Source organism: Schistocerca gregaria, chromosome 2 (assembly GCF_023897955.1).
Source record: "Schistocerca gregaria isolate iqSchGreg1 chromosome 2, iqSchGreg1.2, whole genome shotgun sequence".
Classification (NCBI taxonomy): Eukaryota; Metazoa; Arthropoda; class Insecta; order Orthoptera; family Acrididae; genus Schistocerca; species Schistocerca gregaria.
The window spans coordinates 577,678,334-577,706,313 of NC_064921.1; positions in this window are offsets into that span (position 1 = coordinate 577,678,334).

Genomic DNA, 27,980 nt, shown 5'->3' on the forward strand with positions numbered 1-27,980 from the left:
ATTAAACCTAACTTACCTAAGGACATCACATACTGCCCGAGGCAGGATTCGAACCTACGACCTTAATGGTCGCTCGGCTCTAGACTGCAGCGCCTAGAACCGAACGGACACTCCGGCCGGCGAACCATTAATAATATGAAGACGATTTGCCACTTCGTCAATAATTAATCGCCTGCCTAAGAAAATCGTTATGCGTTAACGCTCATTGGTTTCTTCATTTGTGGCGATAAACGGTCGTCCGGTTCCTCCATCTTGCGAAACACTTGTGCCACCATTTTGGAACTTTTCAATCCATTAGTAGACACACCGTTGTGGTAAAAGACTGTTCCCGTCCTGTACCGAAAGTCTTCGATGAATTTCGGCCCCTGACCTCCAAAAAACGGATCACTGAACGTTGCTGTTCTATGGTGCAAGTAGACAGTGGAGCAGCCATGATTGACAGCACCACAGCGATAACGAAACTAACCTAGCAGCTTGAAAATTGCAAAGATATAACAACAAATAAACAAATCATTCGTCATCAACGTAAAACGACAGGAATTCCGAAATAAACTAAATTAAAACTAAATTGTGGATAATAATTGACCTGCCCTCGTATTAAGCAACCCAACTAAAACTTTACAGGTCATACATATACTTTAGTAACATTATTGGTAAATAGTCCATCATAATTTAAAAAATGTAGTAGTGCATCTACAAAATAGGAGTTCATTACTGTTTGAGAGTTGATTTCAGCATAAAATGATCGAAATATTCTGTCACAGCATTTCGAGTATCAGGCCAAAGATACATGCTGTGATATTCTGCACTTCCACGGATGAATGTTAAATGAAAATTGTTGTGCAAGTACGATGTAATAGTGTAATACACCAACACCAGAAGGCCAGGCAGTGCATCCAACATGTACAGCGCTTTATGCCCTTATGAAAAGCATATTGCTGCCACACAGACGTCACCTTCACAGTTATTCAAGTATTTCAGTCACTTCTATAGTCATTCCACTACCTTACATCCTTAAGTACAGGGTGTATCAAAAAATAATGAGCCCATTCTTAAGAAGAATCGTAACTGTTGCAGTATTTGAGATATGTGCGTGAACAACGTAATGTTAGAAAGTGCACATACTCTCGAGTTTTACATGGTTCCCGCTATGTAACAGCACCGCACACCCATTTCAGTTCTCGTACAAATGGTGTCGGTATAACATAAAGCGTTTTGTGTCCTACATTTTGCGCGTTGCGGGTCAGTAGTAACTGTTTAGCGTGACTTTCTTACTAGGTATTGTATGGATCCTCCTACAGCACACACTGGGCAGTAGGCGGCAGCACAATGCATATAACATGAAAAACGTATGTTTTTATGGGTTTCCAGATACTTTCGATCACATAGTGTATCTCGATTTGCTTGAGAACATTCTTTTCCCACAGTCGAAGACTGATTCTAACGACTTCACTTACCTACAGGGTTGGACACAACCACATTGATATCAGAAAGTGTGCGAATTTTTTAACTGAAGGATTGCTGAACGATGAATCGGTAATACTGGACCAAATGATTACTGGTCTCCAAGGTCACTGGACCTGACTGTTTATGATTACTTCTTGTGGGGGTTTGTAAAAGACTCTGTTTATGTGCCCCCATTAACATCAACACAGAATGAACTGTGATGTTGCATAACAGTTGCTGTGGAAGCTGTAACTCAATAATTTGGAAATTTGTGGTAACTTCTATGGACCAAACTGCTGACATCATCGGTCGCTATCCTTACACACTACTTACTCTAACATACACTGAGTTATGCTAAGGACAATACACACACACACACCCCTGAGGGAGGACTGGAACCTCCAACGGAGGGAGCTGCATGCACCATGGCAAGACGCCTTCGACCGCTCTGCTACCCCTCCGCTGCTCTAACTCAAGTCATACACGTTGCAGTGTGGGGGTAATTTGAATACGGCACTGATATATGCCCTGCATCTCCAGGGGAACATATTGAAAACCTATGAAAATATGTAAAAAATAACTTGTTGAGTTTCCCATTCATATAAAAACAAAATTAATTGTACATGTTTACTGGTTTCGGAAATATAGACGTGCCAGGTCTGATGATTTTTTTTATTATTTTTACTGACTCCGCTGCTGAAGGACCTCTCGCTACAGTGTACAGACATCTAATGATGAAACTCACGCAGTTACTCTAGACTGAAAACGGGGGTTAGTGGGGAGACTGCCATTTCAAGTAATCCTATTGGCCTAGCGAGAATAGAGGTGGGGGGGGGGGCGTGTCCCACTACCTTGAAGCCATCCTATTGGCCTAGGTCAGTGCAGGGTAGGTGACCAACGCAGCAGCCCAAGATGCATGGGCAAAGAGGAGGGGAGGGGTGGAATTCCCCAGAGGTGTGCATGTGACTTTGAGCCAGAATGCCCACTGCTATCCTACTGCATTTAGTAGAAGTATAGTTCAGTTTAGTATAAAGGTAACAAATGACTTATTTTTAACATCTTTATTTACATTGGGATGTAAAATGCACAAACTTCGTCACAGGTGTTAGCAAAAAGTTCACAAATATTTACCAAACCGCAAGATGGAGGGTGCAATATTACATAGCTGCATAAAGTGGAATAATTCTACAACTCATAGTGAGGCCAGCTTTCTCGCAAAGCCCAACCTTGCGCTACGCTATAAATAGGTGAAACAAAAATTCCAGATACGTTTAGTGTATCATGCTCGTACAATGACGCTGTTTGTGCAATTTTATGCAGTTACCAGTGAACCGTTGTTAAATAATCACGAAATTCATTTAGAGACAATGGTTACATCTATCAGATTAACAACATGTCAATAAAAAGAATTGTTAAAATACTACAAGAAGGGGACATAGTGTGGTTAGTTTACTGTCGTCGGATGAATTTTTGAGATACAACGCACCTGTAGCCAGTCGTCATTTTACTACAATAAAAGTATTCTCAAGCTGCATAAGAAATAAATAACAACGAACTGACAACGACAAAATACTCTTCCGTATATTTTATAGAAGAGCAGCCAATTGAAGGTAATTCAATGTAAACAGTGGGAGAGCGTAGAAGATAAAGAGGTCGCTTGTTATCACCGTTTTCGTCAGTATGAAGTTAGGTTTCTGATCTGGAGTCTGTCCTCTGCCTTTTTCAGCAAGATTCAGCACAATACACCTTTCCAACGAAACAGCAGCATTTCTAACGCGATGGTACCGCTACAAACAGAACCAACTAATCGATTTATCACTCAGCACGAAATTAACGTATCCACAACAGAGATACGAACGAGCTTATTACGTTCAAATGGAAGTAATGGGTATAAAGTGGAAAGCGTTTATTGAAAGCTGGCTAGTCATCTCCGTTGCAAACTGAATGCGAATTACAATTACTGGAAATTTCCTACACAGTTTGATGCGTTTCGTATCATCTGTAATAATCGGTTACAAGTGAAAAATCAAGCTTTTACGTCGAAAATTAAAGCAGATTTCCGCTATTCAAAGGTGCTACATTCATTTGGTCTTCATTAAGCACACATCATGCAAGGACAGAAAGCGACGGTAGAGTTGATCATTTAGAGATACATGAACTAAATATACCGTAGGTGCTTCATAGAAAATGGAAGACAGGTTAGAAATGATGAAACTTTCTCTATGTCTGGTGTTTCCACTTAAATATTAATATTAAGAATAGTTTCTTTTACTGTTGGAGCGAATATGAAGAAAGCGAACGAAAGAAATGGAAAAAAGTGACATTATTTTTTTAATTACTGGTTTTGAGGTAGATCTATTCAAAAACCATTATGCTGTAATATTAACAGGTAGTCTGTCCACATGACTCGCTGATTGATGCAGACCTCCGAGAGGTATGCCATTTCAACCCTTGACAATTGTCGTGCAACTAATACTGAAGATTCTTCATGTGTGTGGCCCTATTGTCCGTAATTGCATTATAATCCCTTGGGTTGTTTTCGTCCCGACGTTACAACTACAAGAAAATGAGTGTTTCTGTTAATTTCTTTATGCACCAGACGCGTTTCGCACTATTGGGCTAATTCATCATCAGTAATTAAGATACTTACAATTTGATTTGCTTTGATGATCGAAAGACGGTAATAATTTGTTGGATTTTACTTATGGCGGTTCCTGCTTGGTTTCTCGCCTATTCGACACTTATACTTGTAGTATAGTTTTCCGTTCCTTTGCAGGAATATGTATTTCTTACTTTCTACACAACACACTTTTCCGAACGCAACTATTTACTGTTATATTTTAAAGTGTGCACTGTCTATTGCAATATTACCACCGTAGCATTTCCACTAGTTTTTCTTTGACGCCAAACTTTTTTTAGTTAATTGCATGTGTTCTATTATATTTCATTATGTTGCTGTGTATTTACATACTATGTAAGAAAGATAAATGAAGGAATTGTGATGGACTAGTTTTTAGTGGACTTAAGTGCATAGCATTGTGAGGGAGAGTGCAATGGAGGAAATCTGGGAGAGTGCACTGGAGGAAAACTGAGGACAAGGAACGGAAATGAAGTTGCGGAGGGGGGAGAGGATGGGGGGGGGGGGGAGAGGCGGGAGGCGAAGGATCGAAAACGCAGTTTTCTTCTTCATGCGATATGTTCTGTTATTTCATACAGTGTCTAGTTTCTAATATTTATTTGGTAATGTCTTTTACCGTCATGCAATGAACACAACTTCTTTACTCCAGCCTATGAATTCTCACAACTTACCCAGTCGTGATTTAGCCACTTGGGGTTTACCACGGACTTACCAGCTACACGTCTAGCTGGATTCATACGCAGGTGAAAATGGAAAGTGTTAGATTTTGAACACCTCTATCGAACACCGCCAATCGAAAACTCAGTACTTCCATTAGTGCAGGGTGCGCTGACTAAATGTCTTTCTCGTGTGAGCTTGCTTTCAGTAGAAAACCCCATCACACACATGAAGAACGGTGTTGGTGCGAAGGATATTGAAATTACAACACATCCCTTTTTTTTTCTCAGGGCCGAAAAAAGATAGCACCATTTGCGTGATCTTAAAATACGTGTGAACTCATCCTGAATGCATGACAGAATTCTCAGGCCAAAGAGAAGTGAGAGTGATGACTATTTTTGATGCTTATAATGGTGACGCCTCCACTACGAGAACAGCGTTTAATCGTTCCTTTTTTTCACTAGCGAGGTGTGAGATTGACTGAAATTCGTCACCGTTTTAGTGTGCATGTAGCGATGGTATCACAGATGTGTCCAATGTGCTTTAATGGGTGTGCCAGTTCAAAGAAGGCAGAACGTTGTGTGACAACAAAACGAGACCGTATCGGCGTCGCACCAACAGATCTGACGACATGCTCGAGCAAGTGATTAAGTTGCTTCGGAGGACCGCCAAATGAGTGTATAACACATCACCTGCAAAGCTGGCATTTCCTTGCGTTCTGCGCAGACTATGCTGCATGAAGATCTGAAAATGTGAAATGGGTCTTTTAGGTAGGTTACATGAACGCTGACGGACAGCCACATGGCAGCGAGGGTAGCATGTTGTAAAGCAATGTATACGCGTGATGATGGAATTCATCTACTGTGACAATGAATGCCGTTTCTCATTCCTGAAACGAAGTGCCAGTCAGCTCAGTCCTCTAGCCTCCTAAACAAGCTTTCGCAGCAGATATGGGATGACTGCGTCGATGTTATGAGAAACGTGTTTCGCTGCAGGAAGATTACATCGAGAGGTGACACAAGTTTCACAGGTTTCGTATAAGTAGTTTGTGAGGGAAAAATTGGACATGCTAGATCTTGAATACATCTCGTACATGATGGCTATGGGATGCTTCTAACGTTACTGGAATTGCTGGGGTGGAGAACCGCAACGTTGCATGCTAGGAAGTCACGCAAGCGCAATTTATCATCACCTATCGGGCACTGAGAACGATCGAATCATTGACATGAGGGACGTAGGAACATCATACCTAAAGATTGCACAGGCATTTCGCTGTAGTGTAGTGATTACAGAATGGTGAAGAGCTGGTGACAGCGGTGTGGCGAGAAAAGGACATTTTACCACCACGAGGAAATCTAGGATCATTCGACCGACGCAGACATCTGTGCACAGTTATGGGCAAAGTGATAACATGAACCGTTCGGAACAAATTAATGGAAGTTCGTTTATTTCTCGAGTTTCCATGCTTCGTGTACCGCTGACACCGTAGCACAGACAACAGAGACGTATATAGTATATAAAGCTGGAGTCAACTAGAACAATATTGATTTTTCTGGTGTTCAGCGATGAGTCTTGCTACTGTTTGTATTGGTCAGGCCGACGCCAATGTGTCCGTAGGCGATCCGGTGACACAGGAAGCGCCGCTTCTCGACACCAATACCTGTTAAGTTCTGGGAAGCTTGCCGTGCAGAATTATTCGATTTCAGAACAAGGGCCCGCAGCTCTTGGTCGTGCGGTAGCGTTCTCGCTTCCCGCGCCCGAGTTCCCGAGTTCGATTCCCGGCGAGGTCTGGGATTTTCCCTGCCTCGTGATGACTGGGTGTTGTGTGATGTCCTTAGGTTAGTTAGGTTTAAGTAGTTCTAAGTTCTAGGGGACTGATGACCATAGTTGTTAAGTCCCATAGTGCTCAGAGCCATTTTTTTTTAGAACAAGGCTCATTTTGTATTTGGTGGAGGGAGGCTGAATTCTCCTTAGTGTGTGGCAAGAGCATTCAACCCTGTTGTCATACCCTCTACGATCAGGGTATTACCGCTATTCGTATCAGAATTTATGGATCATTGATTATCCGGTCCATGTCATCCAAAGAACATGCCACATTCCATGACTAGACGTGCACTTTCATGGCTGCCTCCAGCAAAGAACATAATGAATTGACGGGAACATTTGTTTCAGGGGTGGCCTGAAAGTAATCAAGGTGACACCAGGAACCAGTACGCTTCCATGCTCTGCCTAAAAGTAATGAAATGTATAACGAAATAGAACGTAACCAGTTGCATATGAGATATCTAATTTTTGAGGTGTTTCGGACACTTGCTGCCCTTCTTCAGAAGGCTGCACAGGAAAATACAACACAAATAAGTATAAGTCACATAAGAATATTAAAAGTAGGGGCAAAAGTTTAAAATATTTTAAAAATTAACGATATAAAGTAGTACAGGAGTAAATATGTATAATTTTTTATGTTTAATTTTTAAGAATATTTTTAAACTTTGGCCACTAGTTTTAATATTTTTACCTGGCTCATACTTAATTGTGGTGTATTTTCTTGTACAGCCTTCTGAAGAAGGGCACCAAGAGTCCGAAACCGCCCAATAAATTAAATTTCTCATATGCAACTGGCTAATTATTATTTCATTATAGAACGTTACATTTGCTGAAGATGGGCAAAATACTGAATTATACTTCGTTGTCACCTACCAGATCAATTAAATATGGGCACCGCCCTAAAAGTAAATGTTGCTTTTTTTGTCAATAATTCTTGAATTGTATTCTGAGTAAATAATGGGGGCCAATGACATTCGTTTACAAGGCTTCAGGACTGATACACAAAAAGAAAATAATTTTAGTGCGATAAAAAGTTTTGAGATGTAATAAGGGGCAGTGAAATGAAAACTGAGCACCCACCACATGGGGAGTATGGAATGGTCAGAAGCAACCATCACACAGATTAACACATTTATCCAACTGAGAGACGTGACAGTCAATTTCTGTTTCGTAGACGGATCCACAACCACACCCACTCCAGCACTTCTTCGTCCGGCTGAAACCGACGGCCACGCATTATTTCTCCAGGTCAACAAAGGTGTTAAAATCACATGGTGAATGATACGAACGCTACGGATGCTGATTCAGTATATCACAACCCAAAGCACTAAAGCTTAGCCTTCGTCTGATTGGCAGAGCAGGGGTGAGCATTACCGTACAACAAGACGATTCCGTCCGATAGCATTGCGACATCCAGAGGGCAAATGGCAAAACCAACAACAGAACCATTCCACATCTCCCCGCCAAAGAAATCCATAGCAAATCCAAAGCTACTTGAACAATTTCCTCTAAAGTCTGACGATCTTCTTTTCCGACTGCAGTGGCCAACTGCATGTCGACTTCCTCGAGTGTGGAACAACGATCAATGAGCAGCGCTATGAAGAGACTCTGCAGAAACTGCAAAGCGTCATAAAGTCAGAACGTCCGGGAAGCGGTTGTCATGGGAAACACTCCAGCAACCTCTCTACTGCCAAGATCATTCAGCGTTTGATTTTCACATCTTTGGCGACCTCCAGAACGACTTGTATGGGCTGGCCAGAGTGGCCGTGCGGTTCTAAGCGCTACAGTCCGAAGCCGAGCGACCGCTACGGCAGCAGGTCCGAATCCTGCATCGGGCATGGATGTGTGTGATGTCCTTAGGTTAGTTAGGTTTACTTAGTTCTAAGTTCTAGGGGACTGATGACCTCAGAAGTTAAGTGGCATAGTGCTCAGAGCCATTTCAACTTGTATGGATGTTCGTTCCAGTTTTACGAGGAAGTACAAGAGTGAACGCGCTTTTGGATCCGTCAGCAGTCAACCGTGCTCTACGAAACAGAAATTGACTCTCTCGTCTCCCAGTGCAATAAATGTTTTAATACGTGTGATGATTACTCTGGAATGGAACCATTCCATGGTCCCGTTGTGATGGGTATTCGGTTTTCATTTGGCTGGCTCTTATACTTCCAGGTTAGAAATCCTTATAAGATGTGTCACTAAGTAAGCTAGCACATAAGTCCCTACTCTGATTAAATCGTGGTTTCATATTACAGCACGTTAACAATTATCGTCAGATGCCAAAATAAGCTGCTTATATCAACTGACTTTAAAACATTCGGAGCCTGTAAGGCTCCTGATAGTTTTCAGAAAATGAAATACTCATAAATACGCCGCTGTCAAAGTGTAATGTTATCATGAAGATCAGGTTCGGCTTTAATTCCAAATACGAATGCGCTATATTATAAGATCGTTGTAACATCATATCAGAACGTAAGTTACCAATCCGCAGCACTGCAATAACGTGTATGCATTACATTTGCCTGATATGCAAGCATATTTTTTCTCAATTTATCAAATTAAAGAAGTCTAAACGAAATGAATCTGCAGAGCTGATTTCCAGAAAAACAGTGTCATCATACTGCCGTAGAAGGCCTGATATATCACTCTCAAAGTATCGACTGGACTCCTACAGAAAAGAACAGTTAGATAAACTGAATAAGTTCTGGATGGAGCTCAGTTTATCTAACTGTTCTTTTCTGTAGGTGTTCTGGATGGAACTCAGTTTATCTGCAGGAAAAATAAAGCTAACAGAGAAATAATTTTGACTTTTTACTGACGAAATAAATATCACTAATAAAATCAAGATACATTAATAAATTCAAGATAATTTCACATTACTGTGGAGACAGAAAAATCATTCAAAAATGTAGGATGTTCTATGTCTCGGAACTGCTGGCTGATAAGACAGAGACAGAAATTAATCTTTAAAAATCGAGTCAGGTAAATAGTGGAAGGAACAGTAAGACTGTCGTATTTCTGGTATAATGTAGGTCTGTGTAACCATTGTTATGTAACTGGGCTAAAAAATCAATGAAAACAGCGAAAGTCATTCTCAGAAAATTAACTGAAATCCAAGCAGGAAAGGTGTCGCCAATTCTGTATGACAGCAAGGCTGGCTAACTGGACTATTAAAGTGAACCAACGCTGGTGTCTATGAAGTATCATATCTGCCCTTTCCCTACGATACGTTTCCATACAACATTTTATTGAGAGCTTATGGTCAATCCATTGAAGATAACACACATTACAATGTTTTAAATAGAGAAATTGGGACGTTTCTATTCTGTTGATTTTTTTTTCCTTTCACTGTCATTGTGTATCGAAAATATTCAAAAATAATAAATATATAAAATAATAAGTAAATTTAATAAGTAACTTCAGGTAATGTTCGGAAGAATATCGACGGCTGTTGCTGGACGGCCTCAAAGCAGTGACATGAACCTCACTAACACTTTAGCGTACCGCGGTTGTGGCGTACTATGTCATTAGGCATCCATCAAGTTTCAGGAAGATTGCACACAAATTCCGAAGTCAATGAGAGACAACGCAAAGTCATCCTCAAAATTACCACGATGGTAGCAAACGTAAGCCCCTCGCTATGTTAGTTACTCTCATGGAGACTTAGAATTGAACTGTAAAGGATGTCTTGTTACTTTCGACATCTTATGATAATTGATTACTTTTCTGGCATACGAACAAGAATCCTTATTTAATATATAAATCTGTTTACTGCCACCAAATGAAAGAAGTAATAACGTACTAATATGAACTCTGATAATGTTTATGACTTGAATGAATGCGGTGAAAATTCTAGAAATGTAATTTCAAATAGGACAGTTATATTCTGAAAAAATTACTACACTTCCATTTAAATAGCTGGCTTAAGAAAATATATTTGTTTCCAGTCCCTTTTAGGTACTGTACACGGAGAAGTACACACGAATAGTTCTTAAATCATCACCTTTTTCTGTATTAATATGGAATCCTGATGTCATTAAGAGAAGCACTTTGAACGCGTAAAGTTTTCTGTTGTTACTTCGGTGTAAATTCAAACCGTTGGAATTTACATTGACAGGGTATGCGAAGAACAGTACTGTGAGCAAAAACGCGACTCATCGGCTTGTGATAAAATGTGGTGTACACGCTATACAAAGTCGCATAGAATATGTTTACAGAGACTCTGCTGTTAACATAAAAGTTACTATCTCTAACGCAGAGAACCATGACGCGATGAAACTTGTGATCCATCTTCATTAACTTGCGGCTTCAATGTTTTAGCGTGAAATGATGTAAGATAACGTGACTGATGTAGACGCATAAATTTAGAAAATGTTTTCTGACAATTTGGCGTCAGTTGGTGATACGTTATCCGCCATGGCATTGATAAATGGTACTCTTCTTTGGAAGCGTCTGTAACCCATAAACTGTAATGTGCGGCCTGCATTAACCAAAGTACGCACAAGTAACATGTTAGTGCAACAGCCATACCAGTATAACTGACATGCTAGCTCTTAATACTGAAATAGCTGTAAAAGTAGCTGTGACCTGAATGGTCGCAGTTGTGTGATAGGCAGAAATTGCTGTTCTACATTTCACAGTAGAAAGCCACCACCGTCAGATGAGGTTTTACAGCAGTAAGAAGAAGCAAAATAGCAAGAATGATGTTAATGTTAAAAGCATCGGTACTCACTATTAATCCATGACGTTCTCTGTGGATAACGTCGGCGGCCATCCTTCCCGATCAATTTCATCCATTTCTCTGCGGCCTTGAACAAATTTTTCACTACTGCTAGAGACGACATGTATTTGGCAAAAACTCCGCCAAAATTTCACGTTTAATCTGTGTACAGTTTGGACGTCGTACCTACAAGAATCTTCACGAGCTGCGTATTTCAGCTTAGGAATACGTTTACAGCTCCTGCACTGTGATGCACTTGTAATCCGTACCGCAGATTAGTGTGTACGTTTCGCGACTCTTACTGAAAAACGGCACTAGCGATAGAGGACTTGTGTTATTTTCTGAAGTCCCAATGTAGAAGTTCAGTGTCGTACATTGACACACAACGGTGGAGAAACACTTATATTTTATTACGTTCATTGAGTTTTCTGCCAATTCTTGGTAGAATATTTAACACATTACGAATGAAAACACACTCAACACTGGTGTAGTATTCTACGATATTTACTATTTATTTCACAAAACGGTTATCAGGTGTTACGTTATCATCAGCTACAAAGATAAATATGTGATTCAGCGAAACTTTGTTGTATCAAAGATTTTAAAATACTGCATCTAGAGAGTATCTCCGTTTCCAGAGATGTAAAATGTGAAGCTTCGATTTAGAAATAAAACAAGAGGGAGTATTTCAGCATAAATGCCAAATATTGTTTTTGTTAATATACAATATGTGACAATCTTTAACCAATGAACTATGTACAAATGACAATAGTTGTTCGTAAAACGAAATAAATTGAACAATAAAGTCTGGTGAAATTGTGGTGACTACCGCACACGTCGATCGCAGCCGACGCGTAAAATTCGCGTCAACCACGGAGATTATCCTGCATAGTTCGAACGGAAGTCACGGAGAAGAGAGCCGTCACCTGTGATTCTCATACCTACCCTTTTACTCTTTGTTGTTGATTGTCTTTTATGTATTCTCTTATTTGACAACCTGATATATGTGAAAGAAATAAAAAAAAGGTACTTGAGTTCAGACTCGATTTCTAACTGTTTTTGCGTGGGTACACAACTACTTACGCAACATTGGTTATCCCGACTTCAAAACAAACAGCAGATACGGATATGGACACGCCAGCAGTATCAAAATTAGCGGTTCGCTTACCACCCTTTTGGCCACACAACCCAATGTTGTGGAAGCGAGTTTCACGTACGAGGGAGTAACTGCAGAAACAACTAAGTTTTCCCTCGTAGTAAGCCACTCGATCATCGTTACGCAACTGAATTTCAGGATATCATAACAGCTCCTCCGACAGAGAATGCATATGAACAGTTAAAGAATTAACTGATACGACGCTTAGCCGTTTCTCAAGAAGACATTGACGCAAGAAGAAATCGGTGACCGTAAACCTTCGCAGTTCCTGCGCCATCTCCGCAGCAAAGCAGACCCCGAAACGATTCCAGACAGCCTTCTGCGTACCCTGTGGAGTTCCCGCCTGCCACCGCAGGTAAAAGCAGTCATCGCCACGCAGAACGAGACGTCACTGGACGAGGCAGCAGAACTCGCCGACCGCATACTGGAAGCGATCACGCCAAACACACAGGTCAGTGTTGTAGACATACCTGTCAGCGTACCAGCTGCATCTACTACGGTATCTCGGGCGGATTACGATGCACTAACCGCCAAGGTCGATCTCCTGTGCACATAGCTCTCGAAACTAATGTCGAATGGCGTCATTGTCAATCAGAGAAGCTGTTGCCGACGACGACATGGAAATCGTTCTTCATCGCAATCTACAACCGAGAACAGACAGACCATTTGTTGGTATCATAGTCAGCATGGAGAGCAAGCCGGTAAATCCATTAGACCATGATCTTTCTCCAAATCTGTGGGGAAAGTGGCAGTAGACGCAACCTCCTACCTTCTTGCATCTCGATGCCTTTTTATAACAGGTCGTGGGTCAGGCAGGATATTTTTAATCGACACCGGTTCAGACCTCAGCATACTACCAAGACAGTCCTTGCATCGTTGCCGGTCGCGCACTGCATTTAACTTATCCGCCGCCAATAATTCGCAGATTTCAACATACGGATTACAACAAGAGAATCAGAACTCGGGACTCCGTAGAGATTTTAAATGGAATTTCACGGTAGCAGACGTCACAGAAGCAATAATAGGAGCTGATTTCTTATCACACTTCAGACTTTTTCCAGAGTTGGCCAATGCTCGCCTGATAGACAGTCTCACCAACCTATCAATGGCTTGTTATTATCATGACACAGATTGTACCAGTATTAATTGAAATGGCAGATGCAGAGTACCGCGCAATCCTAGCGGATTTTCCTGAATTAACGAAACCGCCAGGAGCACCGCAGGAGGTGTTGCATGATACAGTACACTACATAAAAACCACGGACGGCCCGCCTGCGTCATGTCGACCTAGGAGACTAGCACCCGAATGCCTCGCTATAGCTAAAGCGGGAGTCGAGCTAATGCTTAAAGAAGGACTTATACGACCGTCATCCAGTCCATGGGCGTCAGCCTTACACCTCGTACCAAAAAAAAGGTGGAGCCTGGCGTCCGTGTGGCGACTACAGAGCACTGAACGCCAGAACTACTCCGGATCAGTATCCTGTACCTTTGTTAAGGAACTACAATCACGCGCTGCACGGCTCCACAGTCTTAAGTGTGCTAGATTGCGCAAAGGCCTATACACAAATTCCTGTAGCGCCAGAAGACGTACCAAAGACCGCTATAATAACACCCTTTGGATTGATTGAAAGTAATTTCATGACGTTTGGTCTGCGAAACACCGTACAGACATGGCAACGTTTTCTGGGTTCTGTACTACGAGGCTCGCCCTACTGTTTTGCCTACCTGGATGACGTTCTCGTATATTCCGCAAACAAGGAACAGCACAAGCAGCATTTAAAAGAAGTACTCCAACGCTTAGAGAAGTTTGGAATAGTGTTAAATAGAGCGAAATGCCTGTTTGGCCAACCTGAAGTGGAATGCATAGGTCATCGCATATCCGGTACAGGTTCAACACCCTTACCCGGAAAAGTTGAGGCTATTCTCCACATACCCAAGCCTACTACGGTCAAAGAATTGAGAAGATACCTGTTAAATTTTTACAGAAGGTATCTACCACGGACAGCCGAACAGCAGGCACCGTTAAACGCGTTATTAGCCGGCCCAAAGGTTCGCAGAAATGCAACCACACAATGGAATGAGGAATCTGATGCAGCGTTCGAAGTGACACGTCGGAGCCTTGCTCAGGCCGCACTGCTGGCACACCCTAAACTAGAAGCACCTTTGGCACTCGTGGTGGAAGCTGGCCACTTTGGTGTTGGTGCAGCCCTGCAACAGTTGGTGGGTGGCGCATGGCAACCTCTGCCATACTATTCGCACAAGTTGTCACCGGCACAACAACGCTGGAGTGCTTATGATAGAGAACTTTTGGCTGTATATTTAGCGATCAAACACCTCAGACCACAAGTCGAAGCTCGTGATTTGGCAATTTTTACCGATCAGAAGGCCTTGACTTACGCATTCAACAAGAACAGTGACAAATGCTCTCCAACGCAGTATTCTCAATTGGAGTTCATAAGCCAATTCACGACAGAATTACGCCACATCTCAGGTTTAACTAACTTAGTATCTGATTGTTTGTCACGAGTATCCAGTACAACACAACTCGTAACTATAGCAGAACTACCGCAAGCCCAGCAGGAAGATGACCTAAATACCCTGTTGAGTGACGACAACACGGCGTTGAAGTTACAGCTAGTTGTCGTGCCAGGGGAAGACGTACGTACGACTACATTCTAACGTATAATGTGGTCGATCAAGCCCTCACGTTCCTATCGCACATCGCAGAAGAGTGTTTGATTGTCTCCATGGCCTATGTCACCACGGTGCTCGAGCAACTACCAGACTGGTGTCCAAAAGACTTGTATGGCCAGGAATACACCGCGATTTCCGTAAGTGGACTAGATCTTGCCCACGCTGTCAGCTATGCAAAGTGAGCAGACACGTGCGCCCTCAATCGGACATTCCCAGATGTCAAGGCACGCTTCTCGCACATTCACTTGGACGTCGTAGGACCTCTTCCATCATCAGATGGTAATCGCTACCTGCTAAAAATCATTGACAGGTATACACGCTGGCCGCAAGCAATACCTATCGATAACATCTCGGCGGAAACTCTGGCAACGGCATTCCTGTCAACTTGGATATCGAGGTTCGGCTGCCTACTCCATATAACAAATGATACAGGACGACAGTTCGAATCAGAACCATTCGCTCAGTTAGCAAAATTCTGCGGATACTGCCATCACCGCACCACCGCCTACCATCCGGCAAGCAACGGGATGGTAGAAAGATGGCACCGTACCTTAAAAGCAGCTCTCATGTGCCACGGTACGCAATGCACGGAAGCATTTCCCATTGTACTGTTAGGTCTTAGGACGATCTCTAAACTTGATATGGACGCCTCCCCGACAGAGTTGGTCTACGGAGAAATAATACGTCTGCCCGGAGATTTCGCTGACGACTCAGGGATACCGAATGCAGATGACCAGTCAGAATATTTACAAGGGTTGAGAGACCTGCGAAAGCGTCCAGACATGGAGCGCCGGTAACATTCATGAGCAACGATTTAAAAACTTGCACGCATGTATTGTTACGCACAGATGGCGTCAAACCACCACTACAACCGCCATACACTGGACCTGGATACGCAGAGATGCACACACCATAGACATAGTACGGAATGGGAAACAAGCCACCATATCGCTAAGTAGAGTGAATCCAGCGTAGCGCAGCGATCAGCACAAGACAACGAGGCAGAACCCCACTCTGCTATCTCCGCAGTCAATAAAGCAGCAGCCTCGATGCACCACGCGTTCTGGCAGACAAGTGCACTTCCCTGCCCGCTATAGTGAGGAACATCCGAGCTCTGCTCTCACCAAGAGGGCTCATCTGGCGACTACCGCACACGTCGATCGCAGCCGACGCGTAAAATTCGCGCCAAACACAGAGATGATTCTCGACAGTTCGCACGGGAGTCACAGAGAAGAGAGCCGTCGACTGTGATTCTCATACCTAGCTTTTTACTCTATGTTGTTGCTTCTCTTTTATGTACTCTCTTACTTGACAACCTGATATATGTGAAAGAAACAAAAAAGAAACTTGAGTTCAGACTTCGTTAGTTTCCGATTTCTAACTGTGTTTGCGTGGATATACTTACGCAACAACATGTTTCAAAGATGTGGCTAAACAAAACAATCTTGCGTTTCATAAGTCCTAAATTATAAACAGAAAAATCTACTTGTGATGTTAAGCAGGTATGGGTGACAGTTCTGAAGAAAGAAAATATTTTTTTTAGACCATCGGAGAAATTATGAAAACTGAAACAAAAGAAGATTTGTCATGTGAGTAACAGGGGTAGTTTACAACATAGCCTGGATTGGATTATGAGTACTATGTTCAAATGGTTTAAATGGCTCTGAGCACTGTGGGACTTAACATCTGACGTCATCAGTCCCCTAGAACTTAGAACTACTTTAACCTAACTAACCTAAGGACATCACACAACACCCAGCCATCACGAGGCAGAGAAATCCCGGACCCGCCGGGAATCGAACCCGGGAAACCGGGCGTGGGACTCGAGAACGCTACCGCACGACCACGAGATGCGGGCGAGTACTATATGCTGTTATATGTGGCGAGTAACGTAACTGTGTCTGATTATACAGTACTAAGCTTGGGCTGATGGACATACGTTTATTTGAAGGTAGTTTATCTTCCTTCCTTTACGGATGTGATGTAATACTTCATTTTTAACCTTCTACCTATGATCCTCTTTAAGCACGTAATCTGGAAAGTAGAGTCTCCTTTTCTAAGTTTTCAGCTTCTTTGGTGTTCTTTCAAGTAGATAACATTTTCCTGTCAGACAGACCTTTATAGAATTTGCCACAATTTCGAGTGATTTTATATTCTCCAACCTTCTCAAAAGCTGGAGTGTTGTCTTTACCATTGAGGCAAAAGTGCCCAACAGTGACGTGCACGGAGAATGATGTTTTTATGTTCCTGGATTTAAGCTTTCTGGCTACATCCAGTGAGACTTTTCCCGAATATGGAATTGTGCACCATTTCTTGTGTTCTTGAGGTGGCGGGTCAAGAGCAAGAGAGTACACCACTCGTTTCTCGTTTTGCGCAGGGAATTAAATGCAGTCAAACAATGGCTACCATTCTATCTTGGTGGACTCCATACTGCACAGAATGCTGAAACAACAGTTCCCTTACTCGCCACTTCTAACTGCAGACAGGCCATGTTGTAAATTACTGCTCTTACTCACATCCCCTATGTTCCTTTATCTCAGTTACTAAAATTTTGCTTTTTGTGTTAAAAAAATTTTACTTTCTATAAGCACAGCTGCCTCACGTACCGACTTAATATCACCAGTAGATCTTATCTGTTTGTAATTTGGTGCCTATTAAAGACAAGATTATTTCGTTCAGCTACATACTTGTAACACGTGACCATAGTTTGTTGTTCAGTTTATTTCCTTCTATAAACAACTCTTGTAATTTGTATAAAGTTCATTAGTTAACATTTGTTACATATTTTATCTTAGTTTAATAGCCTTACATCGCACTTACACTGAAATAATCCCCCTCTTTTTATTCCTAAATCGACGATTAATATTTCTCATCTCTGAAAATGGAGATACTCTTCAGATGCAATAGTTTCAAATCCTTGATCGAACACAATTTCACTGTATCTCGTACTTATTTTGTACCAGATGATAACGTAACAGCCGATAACGTTTAAATAAATAACAAATATTGTAGAATTGTACGGCAGTGTTATATGTGTTTCCATTCATAATCATATTTTATTTCTGTCTCCTTCTTGTATTTTGTAATTTTATTACGCGGAAAACATACGTAAGGAATTTTTTTATCACATACTGCGCATGGTTGTACGACATAAAAGTTCTGAATATCGCCGTACGCCGAGTAAACTTGATACTATCCCCAAGTCAAGTGTGGAATAGCATAGTACGATAAGAGGTTGTAGTCTTTTCGCTATTTATCCTCATGACAGTAGCTACGGACGGAAGTACGAATGCTACTTCTGTTCTTCACTCAGTGGCAAAAATCATTCACTTTTGATACAGAAGGCTACTAAAGTTTCGTAAGATACGCAATTCTTCTGTGAAACGGCTGCAAGCAGACAGCATGGTAGTAAAAAGCACTTACAACTTGCGAGTAGTACGTTACGCCGCCGTTGTTGAACTGAATGAATGTGAGAAACGCTAAGTTTTGACTGACCCAGATATGGACTTCAGAGCAAAATCTACATAGTAGTGAACCATATATAAAAGGACCTTTTAATGCAACTCAAGTGGCAGACTCTGCAAGAGAGGCGCTCTGCGTCACGGTGTAGCTTGCTCGCCAGGTTTCGAGAGGGTGCGTTTCTGGATGAGGGATCGAATATATTGCTTCCCCCTACATATACCTCCCGAGGAGATCACGAATGTAAAATGAGAGAGATTCGAGAGCGCACGGAGGCTTTCCGGCAGTCGTTCTTCCCGCGAACCATACGCGACTGGAACAGAAAAGCGGGATAATGACAGTGGCACGTAAAGTGCCCTCCGCCACACACCGTTGGGTGGCTTGCGGAGTATAAATATAGATGCAGATGTAATCACATCTTGTGCGGCAAATAATTGTGATTTAAATGATTTAGTTTGGTTGCGAACCCCGCTGCAAATAAAATATTACTTCAGTGCAGGTAGCTGAAAGTACAATTCTCGTTTCAGGCTGAGGAAATTAACAACTGGTCAATGACTTCTAACACGAGGAATGTAGAAGAGTAACGGGCAAACGAACTTTTCTTTTTCTTTTTTTAAAAATTTGTTAGGTAGCTGTGTCGGTTTTGCAGGGATTGAATTAAAAGACTTATTGTGGATGTCTTCGTAATGACGTGTATTCTTCTCTCTCACCAATGCCTCTAAGAGGAAATTTTGATCTATGGAGGAGAAACAGAATAAAATGTGACTAAAGAGGGGACAATCTAAACGGTTGTTTCTTTTCGGTTAAGTTACTGTCTTGCCGAGACAATAGATATGTCTGGTAGATCCTACAAAAACGCGGTGTTTGTGAAAACAGGTGTTTACGACATTATTGGAGAGATGGGTGCATAAAAAGGAATCAGTACCCGAAACTATTAGTGTTCCATATCACTAAAGAGAAGAGCAGAGAAATTGCAGCACAAATAGAAATCAGTACTCAGAGAAAGCCCCAGTTAATTTACTTTCCTTTGTCTCGGTATGGACCAACAGAGGGCTCTGAACAGCTGCACGTTTGTGATGCTTCGTAAGAATCGTATGTAAAACGAGCTGTTCTGAGAGAGGGAGCCAGACGCGCCAGCAATCGCGGCGGCGTCTGTTAGTGAAGCTTTACTATTAGAATGGAGAATCCCCTACAATAGCTACACGTCCTAACGCCTTATGAAGGGTATCCCAACTTGTAAGGATCGTATGACAACTGTCGCTGTGAGAAAATGATCACGACGTTCGATGGCAAGCGTTTGTTTAGACTATCGGCCCCGAAGTGCATGACCAGGCACAGGATAGTGAAGCGATTTTTCAACTTATCTTCGAAGATACATCCCTTTTCACATAAAAATCGTAGGCATTTTGAAAACTTTCAATATCAGTAAATTTATCCTGAGCGATGTAAATGAGCGAGTGCAATGGGACGGAGAAGTTATGGTTGATAGTAACTCAGATATAAAAATCACTTGAAAGCTTTTCTCTATGGAACAGCTTTAAAATAATAAGCTTTTTAATAAGCTGGACCACAAAGAAGATATTGAGATTTTGACAACGCTGCCGAATGGAAAAAAGTTTCCAACTGTTGCTCCTGCTTACTGCAGTAACTGTTGTCAGATAGCGTTAACCTTAGCAGTATTTCTCTGTTATAATTTCGTAACAATAAAGATGTTATATACTCAGATCTCGTAAGAGCCATCGATCAACTGATAGAGACTCAGAAAATAATTTAGTAACGACGAAGAGTTGGCTAAACATAAGTGAATCTTAAGAAGTATCGTAGAAAGAAACTGGAGATAGAAGTCTTGAGAAATAACGATGTGAATTCTGTATTTTTTGTGGCTTTAGAGAGCGCTATGGTGAATACCGTAGTAGGTAACTCACGAAGAGAGGAAAATACATTTCTGAAAAGAATATTCATAGAAACTGGACTGACAAATAAAACATAAGAATAGTTACTACGAAGAAAAGTGGATAAGGGAAGAACTGCCACAACTTACTGGCAACAAGAAAAGTATACTTATATACAAAAATTGAGGAATTACATTGAAAAGCCAAGTGAGGGGGCCTTAGTTGCATCCTACAAAAATATTGTCTCCATTGAGATTGAAATCGCGTCTGACTGTGAAGTTATCTACACACGAGGAATTGGCCTAAGTGAATTCCAGTTAATGGAACGACGTCTTTACCGGCCACCCAATTTCGTGCTAACAGTTGTAGAAACGTTCAAAGAAAGTGATCAAGATTATGATGTCATTATAGTGACGATGGTTACTAAAGTTAATAAATCCGTCATGACGTAAATTTATTGCTGTAGAGAGCAAATAAGCAGTTGCTAGGATCCCAGTTAGGCAATGAATGGACATCATTTAGTAGCAATATAACGGACGAAGAGCAATTCTGGGCTAAGTTTAAACGTATTGCGAAGCGAGCTATAGAGAAGTACTTGCCGAATACGTGAATTAATGACGGAAATCACCCGTTTGGTGAAATAACGAAACTCAGAAAATGCTAAGAGAATAGAGATTGTTAAATTGTTCGGTCAAAGAAAAAAGTGGAAATGTCGGCAGGCAGAAGTCAGTAGAAACTCGTGCCCTTGCAAAAACATAGGTGCGAGTAGCGTACAACATCTACCAGCTCGTCGAAAATTCGAGAAAATTCTGCTTCTACGTTAAAACATAAAGCGTTGTGAGGGGTTCTATACAGTCATTCGTCGAACAGTCTCGTGTGGCAACAGAAGATAACAAAAGGTAAGCTCGGGTTTTAAATTCCTCTTTAAAAGACATGAGAGGATTATATAGACATGCCACCGTTTCACCATCGTCCAGACTCCAGTATGCAGGGCATAAAAGTAGCATTCCTGGCGTTGAGAATGAATTGAAAGAGTTGAAAAGTAAGTTGTGATGCTCGACGGCTACCCATCAGGTCTTACAGAGAGTAATCGATGGCAGTGACCCCTGAGGTTGCTTGCAATTTTTGCGAATCTCTCGCTCAGCGTTAAGTCCCAAGCGACTGAAAAAAGCACAGGTGACACAGGTGATTCCTGTCAAAAGAAGGGTAAAAGAACTGATCCGCAAAATTTGAGAGTGAAAACGTTAACATCGCTATGCTTCAGAACATTTTCACATATTCTACGAGAGAATATAACAAATTTCCTTGAGAGACAAAAGCTTCTGTAGAAAAATATGAAACGATTTGGAAAGCATCACTCCTACAAAACTCAACTTGCCCTTTCAAAGAACTATATCCAGCGTCTCATGGGTAAAAGGCAACAAGCAGATTCCTAGATTTCCGGAAAGCTTATAGAAAGGTGCTCCACTCCATACAATTAACGAACACCCGGATATTCTGTTTAGGTTCCCATATATGTAAGTGACGCTAAGACTTCTTAAGTAAAAGAACATTACACGTTGTCGTTGATGGTGAGTTTCATCAGACAAAAGGGTGTCTTCAGGAGGGTCGCAGAGAGTGTTACAGGACAGCACAGAAATGATCTGACAGATAGACTACTTTGTGAGGTGGTAGTACTCATCGAAACAAGAAAAATAATTCCAGTAAACATGGTCTCGGAAATGCAAACTTTTTGCGATAAACGCATGTTTAGAGGAGGGGTTCAATGTGGCGTCCATTCAGAACAGCGCATCGCTCTACTCTCCAGCGTAAGGAATGACGAACGCATTGAAGTATATGCTGTTGTTGTTGAGCCCGCTGGCACACACTGAAGAGGCAACCCTGTAGTGTCTGCACATCGTTGACCTGCGTAACGTAGACAAAATCCTTCAAATAACCAAAAGTGTAGTGAATTCAAGTCTCATACGTTGATTGAGAATCTGTGTCGTTGCCCTCTTTCCAGATTTCCTTGAGAATTTAGTCTGGATATGGAAATTCACAATGGCATCTCTTATGAACCTTGCCTCATCAGTAAATAAAATCTTGGATGCAAACACTGGATATGCTGCGTACTATTGCAACAGCCATTGTCAGAACCGCTTGACAATCCTGTGGCCTTAGGGCCTGAACGAGTAGAAGATGATACGAGTAATGATACGGGCACCGGGCACAGCAACACAGCAACTGTTCATGAACGAATCCCTCCCCCCCCCCCCCCTCCCCTTCCCAGAAAAGCGAGCGATACACACCTTCTGCTGTTGCTAACCGTCGCACACTAGTCCCAGGGTTTCTTCCACCGAAACAAGCACACGTACCTCCATGTAAGATGTGCGAACTGTGCACGGCCTTCCACTGTCAGTCTTCCGAGGTGCAAGGAGACGCTGTAAAAGTGCACCGAACAGCTTATCAGAGGGCACTATGCGCTACAGATATTTTTCAGCGTAGAAGGCATGGGCTCGCAGACTATGTTCATTTGCTAAACCATACAGAATATCATATCCGCCATTTCATTTGTCGAGTTGTACGCTTCCATTGTTAGGAAGTGGTGAAAGAGAGAAAATGTAAACGTACTACACTATTCGAACGTACAAAAATCGCAATAACAGTAACCACGTAAGTGAATCTGCGTTTGGAAGAAGGAAAAATACCATGATACGTACCCAGGGTTGACAGTGCTGTACAGTAGGCCACACGACGAAAACTTAAGTCGCCTAGAACACGAATCGAATCGCACAAATGACTGCAACCTGCCTAGTGGCGGGCAGAGTACTGTCCGTAAACCACCATAATGCCTGCCCTCACATTTGACGCAGCGCCAGTGCACGGCTGTTCTAATATCCGCAACCAAGCGTCGCCCAGCCCTCACTATAAACATGTTTTTATCTCGTGAAGTATGCGTTTCCGAACCCATGTTTATTGGACATTTTTCCGTCAATGCTACCAATATCTTTGAACACCCTGTATATTTAGCTTAAGAACAGATTGCTTAGCGTTTGCAACAGCCACAATTTCTACAAGATACATTAGCAACGTTGTGCATATTACGGGGAAGCACGTTATTTGCTCTGCTAAGACTTGTACAGCCATAGTTTCGATGATATTGTTACCAACACTAACTCACCATACGCTGTTTTATTATTTTCTTACTTAAAACGAAGTATTTACTTGCGTATAAGTGTTGTCCATGTTGGGTAGATCAAGCGCAATTCTATATTTAGTTATGGGCTACGTCAACCTATTGCATTGTTACTATCTGTTTGTGAGGAAATTTAATCTTAAGGCTTCGCCTTTCACAGATGTTAAAAGTCTATTTATTGCCGTCAGGGGTGGCCGAGCGGTTCTAGACGCTACAGTCTGGAACCGCGCGACCTCTGCAGTCGCAGGTTCGAATACTCCCTCGGGCATGGATGTGTCTGATGTTCAAAATGGTTCAAATGGCTCTGAGCAATATGGGACTTAACATCTGAGGTCATAAGTCCCGTAGAACTTAGAACTACTTAAACCTTACTAACCTAAGGATATCACACACATCCATGCCCGAGGCAGGAGTCAAACCTGCGACCGTAGCGGTCGCGCGGTTCCAGACTGAAGCGCCTAGAACCACTCGGCCACACCGGCCGGCCTTTCGTGTCTGATGTTCTTAGGTTAGTTAGGTGTAAGTAGTTCTAAGTTTTAGGGGACTCATGACCTCACAATTTAAGTCCCATAGGGCTCAGAGCCATTTTTTTGTGTGTGTTTGTTGACTCTTGCTGACAGTGCTGTTACTAAAAGGTAATATGCACGTTTAATGTTCGTACAGTTGTCAAGACCTCAGGTACTTATGTTAATTTCCCCCAGTGCTTTGAGCTGAATAACAAATTTGGGGTTCCGTTGTGCTTTTACGACCTACTGCTACACGTTGTAAGAATTACATCAATCAGAATCACGTAATTGTTGCATAAAATTACGCAGGAAGGACGTAACCATACCGCAAATCAATGTGAGTGCTACAACAGTACCGAATTGGTTGCTAAGTGAAATGCTACTAGTTAAAACCAACGACAGAATTTGACGGTACCGGAGATATCCCGCATGAGACAGTCTGGAAATCAAAATAGAAATGACATAAAATATAGAAAGATATACAGTGAAGTGCTGAAAAAACTGGTATACGCATGCGTATTCAAACATAGACATATGTTCCAACATGTGTGAGACTGGCTCTGATCTATCTTCCTTCCACAACTTCGCAAGGACGCTATGTGGGTGTTTTAGGAATTTGGTGTTGAACGTACGGCCTGCAAGGTACGAAGATTACCATCTCACGCATGCAGAGTTCAGAAGAGTGCAGATTGGGGCAATTTTTTGTCATTTTATTAATATTAAGCAGTAATTTCAGCTTGAAGCACCTATGACTTGTGGAAATCAAAAATGGAAAGGCTCAGCCCCAATCTTTAATAATAATCTGGATCTGATTATTAGTGAGGGAATAAACTCTTAGAAAATGATGTAATTACACAGTTATCTCAGTGTCGGTTCCACTATACTCACTGTGAACAAAAAGTTATTGCTAACAGAAATTAGTGTACGGGTTCAGGCGTAACAATATGTTACCGAATATATATAGCTTAGATTTTGATTATTAAGATTTATTTTTATTCTATGTATGACTTCATGAAATAGCAATGTTACCAAAATTACGTAGCGGATGTTGAAATATTGATATTGGCTGTTCACAACAGTGAAGCGACATTCATAACTATTACAAGGTTCTTTAATGGTAAGAAGGTTGATGAACATGTCTGTGGATCGATAAAAAGACAAATTGAATACAGTTGGGGCTAGAGATATAAATTACGCTAAAATTCACAATGAAAATACCCTAAATTGGATGGCGGTCGATAAAGAACAACCAAAAAGGTGTACACCGTTAAAACAATTTAATAACCTTAGGGTATGAAGCACTCTACAGTGGCTGATAATCCTTTTAATTAGATTGGATATTTCGAGTTTCTTCCTCAGTTAAGCCCGACAGTTGTGAATATTTTTAACTATAGGTTATGGTTGAATATAAAAAAAAGATAGCAGATACGGAGACGACCACAGTTCTGAGTGTCAATTGAGTATCAGTAACAGATACTGCGTGAGCACGTGTGTTTATCTCGTGCCAGCGGCGGCAGTGGCTGCTGTCGGCACGAGCTGTGAACTTGAGAATCTATTCTAAGTCTCTCTCGACGGTTAAACATCAGTTGGATACGTCTTCTGTGACCCCGAGACTCTTTGTTATTCCCTAGCTAAGTGAACTGGCATGGTACACGCTATTTGGCTAGCATAGTGCGCACGTCATTGTCCTCACATCGTTCGCAAGCGTTGACTGTCAGTGGTTGCTGCGATTCTCTGTACTGGCAGACTTTGCAGTTTAACTCCTTACGAATTAAGACGAGCCTGTGAACAAGTGTTCACATAATGCCTCTTACAATCGTCTTAGTATGGCACCAGTCGCCTTGCTCAGACACTCGACAACTTTCTGCAAGAGAAGTAGGGTATATCAAACCTTGTGGCCACACATTTTCTCTCTGGCCAATCAGAGCGTTCATACTTGGTATAACTCCACCCATTTCAGTTTTTATGGCCTATCAAAGGCATCGTTTCATTTGTAGGGCAGAGTTCTGCTACATGATTCTGACATAAAAAGCTTTTTCTTTGAAGCTAGTTTTAACTTTGGTGGCTGCAGCCAGTCACCTACTTTTTAGTTGGATTTATCCAGACGTTGATCTTCCATCTCCGGCCGCGTTCCTGTAGAAAGTTTTTCTGAAGGGTAATCGTTAAAAGCAGTGACAAGGGCTGCTTTTTCCGGTTGCCTTCGCGGTGGTCCAGCGTCTCATTGTGTCCGCTAGGTATCCCGCTGTGAGGTTTCAGCTGCGCGGAACGGGCCTGCCGCCATAACATTCTCCTTCCCTCAGAACTGCGTCTCGTAGCTGGGGTCGCGAAATTACTTGTGTGCAGTTACTAGTGTGAGTGTTTGTGGTTTATATCCATGAAATTCTGGCTTGTTTATTAGATCTGCATATCAATAAAGTTGGTGCAATTTCACGAAACTATCCCGTTTGACGTACCGATTTAACCGAGATTGTTTCAGGAATTTAATGTAAGGTGTGTTATTTGTGTGACACCTTACAATGTAAACAAGCAGAATATGACACTGCGGTTGGCAAGATAAAAATGTATGGCGCTATTGTTACATTGGTTACTGCTGCTACAATGACAGGCTATCAAGATTTCAGTGAGTTTGGACGTAGTGTTATAGTCCGCACACGAGCGATGGGACACATCATTTCCGAGTTAGCGATGAAGTGGGGCTTTTCCTTTACGACCATTTCACGAGTGTACCACGAATATCAGGAATCTGGTAACACTTCAAATTTCCAACATCACTGCCGCCGGGGAGAAAGATACAGCAAAAATGGGACCAACGATGACTGAAGAAATCACCGAACGTGACAGAAGTGCAACCGTTCTGCAGATTGCTGCAGATTTCAGTGCTGGCCCATCAAAAATTGTCAGCGTGCGAAACATTCAGAGGAACATTATCGATATGGTCTTTTGGAGTCGAAGGCCCACTCGTGTACCCTTAATGACCACAAGACACAAAACGTCATACCTTGCCTGGGCCAGTCAACACCGACATTGGACTGTTGATGACTAGAAACATGTTGCCTGGTCAGATGAGTCTTGTTTCAAATTGTATCGAGCAGAAGGATGTGTACGGAGATGGAGACAACCTCACGAATCCATGGACCCTGCATCTCAGCAGGGGAATGTTCAAGCTGTTGGAGGCTCCGTAATGGTGTGGAGCATGTGCAGTTGGAGTGGTATGGGGCCCCTGATGAGTCAAGATATGCCTCTGACTGGTGACACGTATGTAAGCATCTTGTCTGATTACCTGCTTCCATTCATCACCATTGTGAATTCTGACAGATTTGGGCAATTTAAGGAGGACAATGCGACACCCCACATGTCCAGAAATGCTTCGAACTCTTACGGAATTCATGGTGTCAGTTCCCTCCAGCAGTACTTCAGACGTTAGTTGAGTCCATTCCGCGTCCTGTTGCGGAACTTCTGCGTGCTGGCGCTGACCCTACACGATATTAAGCAGGCGTTCCAGTTTCTTTGGCTCTACATTCGCGACTGGATGCAGCCTACCAGGTATTCTGGCTGAAATCTTTATTAATGCCTTGGAGAACACTTTCTTCAAAAATAATCTTCAGTTAAGGGTAAAATTGTTATTTATCATAGATACTTGAGTGACATTGTGATTACGTACCGTAATAATGAACAAGATGTTTTGAACTTCCTACGGCCTTTGAAGCACGTGCATAAGAAAATCTGTTTCCCTGTTGAACTAGATAATAATAACCGACTGAGTTTTCTTGGTCTTATGTTGACGAGATAGCACCTATGTCACCTTAGAAATCAATTGTA